The sequence below is a fragment of the Lissotriton vulgaris genome, chromosome 5 (genome assembly GCF_964263255.1).
Source record: "Lissotriton vulgaris chromosome 5, aLisVul1.2, whole genome shotgun sequence".
Lineage (NCBI taxonomy): Eukaryota > Metazoa > Chordata > Amphibia > Caudata > Salamandridae > Lissotriton > Lissotriton vulgaris.
Window position 1 is genome coordinate 1,544,943,489 of NC_141693.1, and position 10,000 is coordinate 1,544,953,488.

Consider the following 10,000-nt stretch of genomic DNA (forward strand, 5'->3'; position numbering starts at 1 on the left):
TCTAGAGGCATTATTTAAATGCATTCAATCGTCAAACACTGGAGTCTGCACACAGGACATTTCTCAGTTCTCTCCATAAGTAAACTTCCCATTTTCATCCTCTTCCATCCCCGACTTTAACACTCTGTTCTGTGCTATAATGGAGGCTCTGCATTTCGCGCAAGTGGAGAGAAATTGGAGGAGAACCACTTTCGACTCAACACTTCTTCTTTCCTGGATGCTTTTCTCAATAAACTGGGCTTTGACAGTGGTATCAAGCCGTCCTTGTCTTCAGCAGGACACAGAAACAGGCACCAAGTCTGCTAACCAAGTTCAACCACACTCTGCAACTTAATAGACCAATGCTTTACAAATTAGCCAACTGTGTCATCAGCAAAGGCAGCCAATGTGCCAATCCTTTGTAATTCTTCTGTTGTACTTTTCTTTCTCGTAGGCAAAATTAGCACTTTAACTGCACAAATAATACAGATTTTACACTTGAAGCACTCCATGAACACACACCTTGCATTTCATCTACACACCCTTAAGCTAAAAACCCATTCTGTCAAGTCAAAATTCTGCAACCCTATTACATATTCAGTGCGTGTACATAGAAGCACTTCTTAATGCCACTAACATGGACAAGATTTTAGGCTGAAGATGCAATCTAAATGACTGTGCAGTATGTACTCCACTTCATGAATAATTAGGAATGAGAACATGATGGCTATAAGAGTATTGGAAGAGCCTGCTTCCATTCTGAATGGAAATCTGAGTTGTGTGACCATTGGCAAAAACTGACCACGAAGGGACTCGAACCCTCAATCTTCTGATCCGAAGTCAGACGCCTTATCCATTAGGCCACGCGGTCATATGTCCTACTGTGCTTATTTTTATAATGTAGGTGGTATGCAAGGATGGGAAATATGATATTGATAGTTATTTAGGTTTACATCCCATTGTGTTTTTTCAGCTCCTTTCAATTAAAGCACTCTTTTGGAATTGATATAATGAGAATGTCACCAGTATGATAAGCTTTTGTTTTCTTTTTTGCATTTAAACCTCTTTCTTCATGAGATTAAAGCTCAGTTGTATGCTTTACATAGCTCTGGATATTTCCAGAAGTGGAGAGAAACTGTTTTGACAGTAGTACAAACTGCTCCTTTCTGGATATGCCAATTTACACACGCTCAAAGGTTGTATATGTTTCATGAATCCTGACTTGCCCTATTCAAGTAGCTGAAAGCCTGTCACCACCTCTAGAAACAACAGTTACACCAATCCAATTCAAATAATTTTTTCCAAAGGAATATCTTCTGCCGGGTCAAAGTTGCATCTGACAAAGATAGGTGTTTAAAAATCTACTTTGTAGTTTCAGAACACCAACATGACCCTGAATAGTACAGAAGTAAAATGGTACCATTTCAAAGTTCCTAATACCTCATAAGATTCTGAGCGGTAGCATGTAATAAATATATAAATTTTTCTGGAAAAGTAAGAGTGGATATTGGTTTTCATCTCAGATGGGAATGGTACCCACAATTCCTTGCTTAGGAGGCCAGTGCCTTATCCATTAGGCCACTGAGGGACAGATAAACACTGCAGTCTAGAGGCATTATTTAAATGTATTCAATCGTCAAACACTGGTGTCTGCACACAGGACATTTCTCAGTTCTCTCCATAAGTAAACTTCCCATTTTCATCCTCTTCCATCCCCGACTTTAACACTCTGTTCTGTGCTATAATGGAGGCTCTGCATTTCGAGCAAGTGGAGAGAAATTGGAGGAGAACCACTTTCGACTCAACACTTCTTCTTTCCTGGATGCTTTTCTCAATAAACTGGGCTTTGACAGTGGTATCAAGCCGTCCTTGTCTTCAGCAGGACACAGAAACAGGCACCAAGTCTCCTAACCAAGTTCAACCACACTCTGCAACTTAATATACCAATGCATTACAAATTAGCCAACTGTGTCACCAGCAAAGGCAGCCAATGTGCCAATCCTTTATAATTCTTCTGTAGTACTTTTCTTTCTTGTAGGCAAAATTAGCACTTTAACTGCACAAATCATACAGATTTTACACTTGAAGCACTCCATGAACACACACCTTGCATTTCATCTACACACCCTTAAGCTAAAAACCCATTCTGTCAAGTCAAAATTCTGCAACCCTATTACATATTCAGTGCGTGTACATAGAAGCACTTCTTAATGCCACTAACATGGACAAGATTTTAGGCTGAAGATGCAATCTAAATGACTGTGCAGTATGTACTCCACTTCATGAATAATTAGGAATGAGAACATGATGGCTATAAGAGTATTGGAAGAGCCTGCTTCCATTCTGAATGGAAAGCTGAGTTGTGTGACCATTGGCAAAAACCGACCACGAAGGGACTCGAACCCTCAATCTTCTGATCCGAAGTCAGACGCCTTATCCATTAGGCCACGCGGTCATATGTCCTGCTGTGCTTATTTTTATAATGTAGGTGGTATGCAAGGATGGGAAATATGATATTGATAGTTATTTAGGTTTACATCCCATTGTGTTTTTTCAGCTCCTTTCAATTAAAGCACTCTTTTAGAATCGATATAATGAGAATGTCACCAGTACGATAAGCTTTTGTTTTCTTTTTTGCATTTAAACCTCTTTCTTCATGAGATTAAAGCTCAGTTGTATGCTTTACATAGCTCTGGATATTTCCAGAAGTGGGGAGAAACTGTTTTGACAGTAGTACAAACTGCTCCTTTCTGGATATGCCAATTTACACACGCTCAAAGGTTGTATATGTTTCATGAATCCTGACTTGCCCTATTCAAGTAGCTGAAAGCCTGTCACCACCTCTAGAAACAACAGTTACACCAATCCAATTGAAATCATTTTTTCCAAAGGAATATCTTCTCCCGGGTCAAAGTTGCATCTGACAAAGATAGGTGTTTAAAAATCTACTTTGTAGTTTCAGAACACCAACATGACCCTGTAGAGTACAGAAGTAAAATGGTACCATTTCAAAGTTCCTAATACCTCATAAGCTTCTGAGCGGAAGGATGTAATAAATATATACATTTTTCTGGAAAAGTAAAAGTGGATATTGGGTTTCACCTCAGATGAGACTCGAACCCACAATCCCTGGCTTAGGAGGCCAGTGCCTTATCCATTAGGCCACTGAGGCACAGATAAACACTTGCATGCTAGAGGCATTATTTAAATGTATTCAATCGTCAAACACTGGTGTCTGCACACAGGACATTTCTCAGTTCTCTCCATAAGTAAACTTCCCATTTTCATCCTCTTCCATCCCCGACTTTAACACTCTTTTCTATGCTATAATGGAGGCTCTGCATTTCGAGCAAGTGGAAAGAAATTGGAGGAGAACAACTTTCGACTCAACACTTCTTCTTTCCTGGATGCTTTTCTCAATAAACTGGGCTTTGACAGTGGTATCAAGCCGTCCTTGTCTTCAGCAGGACACAGAAACAGGCACCAAGTCTCCTAACCAAGTTTAACCACACTCTGCAACTTAATAGACCAATGCTTTACAAATTAGCCAACTGTGTCATCAGCAAAGGCAGCCAATGTGCCAATCCTTTATAATTCTTCTGTAGTACTTTTCTTTCTCATAGGCAAAATTAGCACTTTAACTGCACAAATCATACAGATTTTACACTTGAAGCACTCCATGAACACACACCTTCCATTTCATCTACACACCCTTAAGCTAAAAACCCATTCTGTCAAGTCAAAATTCTGCAACCCTATTACATATTCAGTGCGTGTACATAGAAGCACTTCTTAATGCCACTAACATGGACAAGATTTTAGGCTGAAGATGCAATCTAAATGACTGTGCAGTATGTACTCCACTTCATGAATAATTAGGAATGAGAACATGATGGCTATAAGAGTATTGGAAGAGCCTGCTTCCATTCTGATTGGAAAGCTGAGTTGTGTGACCATTGGCAAAAACCGACCATGAATGGACTCGAACCCTCAATCTTCTGATCCAAAGTCAGACACCTTATCCATTAGGCCACGCGGTCATATGTCCTGCTGTGCTTATTTTTATACTGTAGGTGGTATGCAAGGATGGGAAATATGATATTGATAGTTATTTAGGTTTACATCTCATTGTGTTTTTTCAGCTCCTTTCAATTAAAGCACTCTTTTGGAATCGATATAATGAGAATGTCACCAGTACGATAAACTTTTGTTTTCTTTTTTGCATTTAAACCTCTTTCTTCATGAGATTAAAGCTCAGTTGTATGCTTTACATAGCTCTGGATATTTCCAGACGTGGAGAGAAACTGTTTTGACAGTAGTACAAACTGCTCCTTTCTGGATATGCCAATTTACACACGCTCAAAGGTTGTATAAGTTTCATGAATCCTGACTTGCCCTATTCAAGTAGCTGAAAGCCTGTCACCACCTCTAGAAACAACAGTTACACCAATCCAATTCAAATCATTTTTTCCAAAGGAATATCTTCTGCAGGGTCAAAGTTGCATCTGACAAAGATAGGTGTTTAAAAATCTACTTTGTAGTTTCAGAACACCAACATGACCCTGAAGAGTACAGAAGTAAAATGGTACCATTTCAAAGTTCCTAATACCTCATAAGCTTCTGAGCGGAAGAATGTAATAAATATATCAATTTTTATGGAAAAGTAAGAGTGGATATTGGTTTTCACCTCAGATGGTACTCGAAACCACAATCCATGGCTTTGGAGGCCAGTGCCTTATGCATTAGGCCACTGAGGCACAGATAAACACTTGCATTCTAGAGGCATTATTTAAATGTATTCAATCGTCTGCACACAGGACATTTCTCAGTTCTCTCCATAAGTAAACTTCCCATTTTCATCCTCTTCCATCCCCGACTTTAACACTCTGTTCTGTGCTATAATGGAGGCTCTTCATTTCGAGCAAGTGGAGAGAAATTGGAGGAGAACCACTTTCGACTCAACACTTCTTCTTTCCTTAATGCTTTTCTCAATAAACTGGGCTTTGACAGTGGTATCAAGCCATCCTTGTCTTCAGCAGGACACAGAAACAGGCACCAAGTCTCCTAACCAACTTCAACTACACTCTGCAACTTAATAGACCAATGCTATACAAATTAGCCAACTGTGTCATCAGCAAAGGCAGCCAATGTGCCAATCCTTTGTAATTCTTCTGTTGTACTTTTCTTTCTCGTAGGCAAAATTAGCACTTTAACTGCACAAATCATACAGATTTTACACTTGAAGCACTCCATGAACACATACTTATACACCTTGCATTTCATGTACACACCCTTAAGCTAAAAACCCATTCTGTCAAGTCAAAATTCTGCAACCCTATTACATATTCAGTGCGTGTACATAGAAGCACTTCTTAATGCCACTAACATGGACAAGATTTTAGGCTGAAGATGCAATCTAAATGACTGTGCAGTATGTACTCCACTTCATGAATAATTAGGAATGAGAACATGATGGCTATAAGAGTATTGGAAGAGCCTGCTTCTATTCTGAATGGAAAGCTGAGTTGTGTGACCATTGGCAAAAACCGACCACGAAGGGACTCGAACCCTAAATCTTCTGATCCGAAGTCAGACGCCTTATCCATTAGGCCACGCGGTCATATGTCCTACTGTGCTTATTTTTATAATGTAGGTGGTATGCAAGGATGGGAAATATGATATTGATAGTTATTTAGGTTTACATCCCATTGTGTTTTTTCAGCTCCTTTCAATTAAAGCACTCTTTTGGAATTGATATAATGAGAATGTCACCAGTATGATAAGCTTTTGTTTTCTTTTTTGCATTTAAACCTCTTTCTTCATGAGATTAAAGCTCAGTTGTATGCTTTACATAGCTCTGGATATTTCCAGAAGTGGAGAGAAACTGTTTTGACAGTAGTACAAACTGCTCCTTTCTGGATATGCCAATTTACACACGCTCAAAGGTTGTATATGTTTCATGAATCCTGACTTGCCCTATTCAAGTAGCTGAAAGCCTGTCACCACCTCTAGAAACAACAGTTACACCAATCCAATTCAAATAATTTTTTCCAAAGGAATATCTTCTGCCGGGTCAAAGTTGCATCTGACAAAGATAGGTGTTTAAAAATCTACTTTGTAGTTTCAGAACACCAACATGACCCTGAAGAGTACAGAAGTAAAATGGTACCATTTCAAAGTTCCTAATACCTCATAAGATTCTGAGCGGTAGCATGTAATAAATATATAAATTTTTCTGGAAAAGTAAGAGTGGATATTGGTTTTCATCTCAGATGGGAATCGAACCCACAATTCTTTGCTTAGGAGGCCAGTGCCTTATCCATTAGTCCACTGAGGGACAGATAAACACTGCAGTCTAGAGGCATTATTTAAATGTATTCAATCGTCAAACACTGGTGTCTGCACACAGGACATTTCTCAGTTCTCTCCATAAGTAAACTTCCCATTTTCATCCTCTTCCATCCCCGACTTTAACACTCTGTTCTGTGCTATAATGGAGGCTCTGCATTTCGAGCAAGTGGAGAGAAATTGGAGGAAAACCACTTTCGACTCAACACTTCTTCTTTCCTGGATGCTTTTCTCAATAAACTGGGCTTTGACAGTGGTATCAAGCCGTCCTTGTCTTCAGCAGGACACAGAAACAGGCACCAAGTCTCCTAACCAAGTTCAACCACACTCTGCAACTTAATATACCAATGCATTACAAATTAGCCAACTGTGTCACCAGCAAAGGCAGCCAATGTGCCAATCCTTTATAATTCTTCTGTAGTACTTTTCTTTCTTGTAGGCAAAATTAGCACTTTAACTGCACAAATCATACAGATTTTACACTTGAAGCACTCCATGAACACACACCTTGCATTTCATCTACACACCCTTAAGCTAAAAACCCATTCTGTCAAGTCAAAATTCTGCAACCCTATTACATATTCAGTGCGTGTACATAGAAGCACTTCTTAATGCCACTAACATGGACAAGATTTTAGGCTGAAGATGCAATCTAAATGACTGTGCAGTATGTACTCCACTTCATGAATAATTAGGAATGAGAACATGATGGCTATAAGAGTATTGGAAGAGCCTGCTTCCATTCTGAATGGAAAGCTGGCATTGTGTGACCATTGGCAAAAACCGACCACGAAGGGACTCGAACCCTCAATCTTCTGATCCGAAGTCAGACGCCTTATCCATTAGGCCACGCGGTCATATGTCCTGCTGTGCTTATTTTTATAATGTAGGTGGTATGCAAGGATGGGAATTATGATATTGATAGTTATTTAGGTTTACATCCCATTGTGTTTTTTCAGCTCCTTTCAATTAAAGCACTCTTTTGGAATCGATATAATGAGAATGTCACCAGTATGATAAGCTTTTGTTTTTTTTTTTGCATTTAAACCTCTTTCTTCATGAGATTAAAGCTCAGTTGTATGCTTTGCATAGCTCTGGATATTTCCAGAAGTGGAGAGAAACTGTTTTGACAGTAGTACAAACTGCTCCTTTCTGGATATGTCAATTTACACACGCTCAAAGGTTGTATATGTTTCATGAATCCTGACTTGCCCTATTCAAGTAGCTGAAAGCCTGTCACCACCTCTAGAAACAACAGTTACACCAATCCAATTCAAATAATTTTTTCCAAAGGAATTTCTTCTGCCGGGTCAAAGTTGCATTTGACAAAGATAGGTGTTTAAAAATCTACTTTGTAGTTTCAGAACACCAACATGACCCTGAAGAGTACAGAAGTAAAATGGTACCATTTCAAAGTTCCTAATACCTCATAAGCTTCTGAGCGGAAGCATGTAATAAATGGTATACACCTGTTACAACGCATTTGTTACAACGCACTACTGTTACAACGCGACTTTTACAACGCATACCATTACAACGCATTGCGCTGGGGGGCGCTCACGGTTCGATCCCCGGCGCCGGCGGCAGAAAAGCCCAGCAGGATGTACCATGTTACAACGCATACTATTACAACTACCTACTGTTACAACGCGACCAATGGGTCCCAGGCAGTCCACCCCCCCCGGGCGTCCAGGCCCGAGAGCTCTGGTGGTCCACCCCTTGCCTGAGGCCCAGCCGGTGTCCCTGAGCCCTGCCTTGCGTGGGCAGGCAGGCGGGAACCCTACCGCGAAGGCTCGGGGTGGGAAGCACTTTCGAGCCCAGCCATCTGGTCTCACGCAATGCTTTCCAATGGGGCGACCAGGTGGCCGGGGTTCCCTGGAAGTCCCGATGAGGTGCCATTTGCCTCTCCGATCCCAGCGAGGGCTCCAGGAGGTTGGGTACTTTCGCGCCTTGGGTCCCCTCTGTCACCTCATGTGCACGGATTGCAAGAAAAGAGGGTAATTTTCCTCCGGATTACTAGGGAGAGGGTCAGTCAGACCTCCGTGTGGTCTGGTGATTCTGAATCAGGGCAAGGCAGGACACCCCTCCCAGGCTGGTGAGGGGGACCCCATGATTGGGATAGGCACCGAGGCGAAAATTATCAGTTCCGTGGGATTTTGAGCCCAAGACCCGCCGAGGCGGGGAATCGAACCCTGGTCCCGGGCTAGACCTCTACATCAGGGTCTGACTCGCTAACCATTGAGCCACACTTCTCCACTGCATGGCCGAGTGCCCGGGACGGGCCTTCACTTTCGAGTCCGCCCTGCAGATGGTCTTTCCTGTCCGTTGCCACCGCGGACGGTCTTTCCCGTCCTCCGCGGACGGTCTTTCCCGTCCGCCATCATAATCGGCCCCATCGTCCTGGCTATGTTAAGGGTGACCCGTTAAGCCTGGGGTAAATTAGGATGGCGGATGGTCTTTCCCGTCCGCCGCGGACGGAGGCAGGCAGGCAGGAAAGGCAGGCAGGCAGGCAGGAGCCCCACCACGAAGGCTCGGGGTGTGAAGCACTTTCGATCCCGGCCATCTGGTCGCACGGTACCGCTCGGGCATCTGGTCGCACGCAATGCTTTCCAATGGGGGAGACCAGATGGCCAAACTTCCCTGGAAGTCCTGATGAGGTGCCATTTGCCTCCCGGATCCCAGCGAGGGCTCCAGGAGGTCGGGCACTTTTGCGCCCTGGGTCCCCTCTGTCACCTCGTGTGCACGGATTACAAGAAATTGGGGTAATTTTCCTCCGGATTGGTAGGGACAAGGTATTCTGGCACCCCCCTCGGCCTAGCGGTCCTCAGCCGTCAGCTGGACATGCCAGGATGCCGCCCCAGCCCCGGATCCGTCCCTGGGTCTGCCGCGTGGCAGGAAGCCCTGGATGGGGTCCGGGGGCCCGGCCGGGCCCCGGGTCGGGTGCCCCGGCCCTGGGCCCGGTCCCCCGGCCTGCCGCACTGACAAAGGACCAGGACGTGGTTTCCTTCGAGCCCGGGGAGCCTCCCCTCGCTCGGCTGAGTTCAGCAGCTCCGGCCGGGGCCCCTGAGGGCCCGGGGAGGGCGGCCTCCCCATCCCGGGCTCTGTCCTTGGTCCTGCTGCGTGGCAGGGTGCTCGGGACGGGGTCCGGAGGGCCCGGGAAGGCTTCCCCTGCGCCTCCGGGCTTGGGAGCCCAGGGGCCCGGCCGGGCCCCGGGTCGTGTGCTACGGCCCTGGGCGCCGTCCACCGACATGCCACACTGCCAAAGCCCCGGGATGGGGCTCCGTTGTGCCCGGGAAGCCTCCCCTTGCCGGGCTGAGTTCAGGAGCTTCGGCCGGGGCCCCCGAGGGCCCGGGGAGGGCGGCCTCCCCATCCCGGGCTCTGTCCTTGGTCCTGCTGCGTGGCAGGGTGCCTGGGACGGGGTCCGGAGGGCCCGGGAAGGCTTCCCCTGCGCCTCCGGGCTTGGGAGCCCAGGGGCCCGGCCGGGCCCCGGGTCGTGTGCTACGGCCCTGGGCGCCGTCCACCGACATGCCACACTGCCAAAGCCCCGGGATGGGGCTCCGTTGTGCCCGGAAAGCCTCCCCTTGCCGGGCTGAGTTCAGGAGCTTCGGCCGGGGCCCCCGAGGGCCCGGGGAGGGCGGCCTCCCCATCCCGGGCTCTGTCCTTGGTCCTGCTG

At 45.2% G+C, this 10,000-nt stretch overlaps 5 non-coding genes across 5 annotated transcripts; all 5 read right to left on the minus strand.

Annotated features, from left to right (window-relative positions):
• Positions 1–777: 777 nt before the first annotated feature.
• Positions 778–850, minus strand: TRNAR-UCG (transfer RNA arginine (anticodon UCG)). The gene has a single exon. It is a non-coding gene; the product is annotated as a tRNA-Arg (tRNA).
• A 1,511-nt stretch (positions 851–2,361) lies between these two features.
• TRNAR-UCG (transfer RNA arginine (anticodon UCG)) lies at positions 2,362–2,434 on the minus strand. The gene has a single exon. It is a non-coding gene; the product is annotated as a tRNA-Arg (tRNA).
• Positions 2,435–3,078: 644 nt separating this feature from the next.
• TRNAR-CCU (transfer RNA arginine (anticodon CCU)) lies at positions 3,079–3,151 on the minus strand. The gene has a single exon. It is a non-coding gene; the product is annotated as a tRNA-Arg (tRNA).
• A 2,375-nt stretch (positions 3,152–5,526) lies between these two features.
• Positions 5,527–5,599, minus strand: TRNAR-UCG (transfer RNA arginine (anticodon UCG)). The gene has a single exon. It is a non-coding gene; the product is annotated as a tRNA-Arg (tRNA).
• Positions 5,600–7,111: 1,512 nt separating this feature from the next.
• TRNAR-UCG (transfer RNA arginine (anticodon UCG)) lies at positions 7,112–7,184 on the minus strand. Its single transcript has one exon. It is a non-coding gene; the product is annotated as a tRNA-Arg (tRNA).
• Between the last annotated feature and the right edge of the window lie 2,816 nt (positions 7,185–10,000).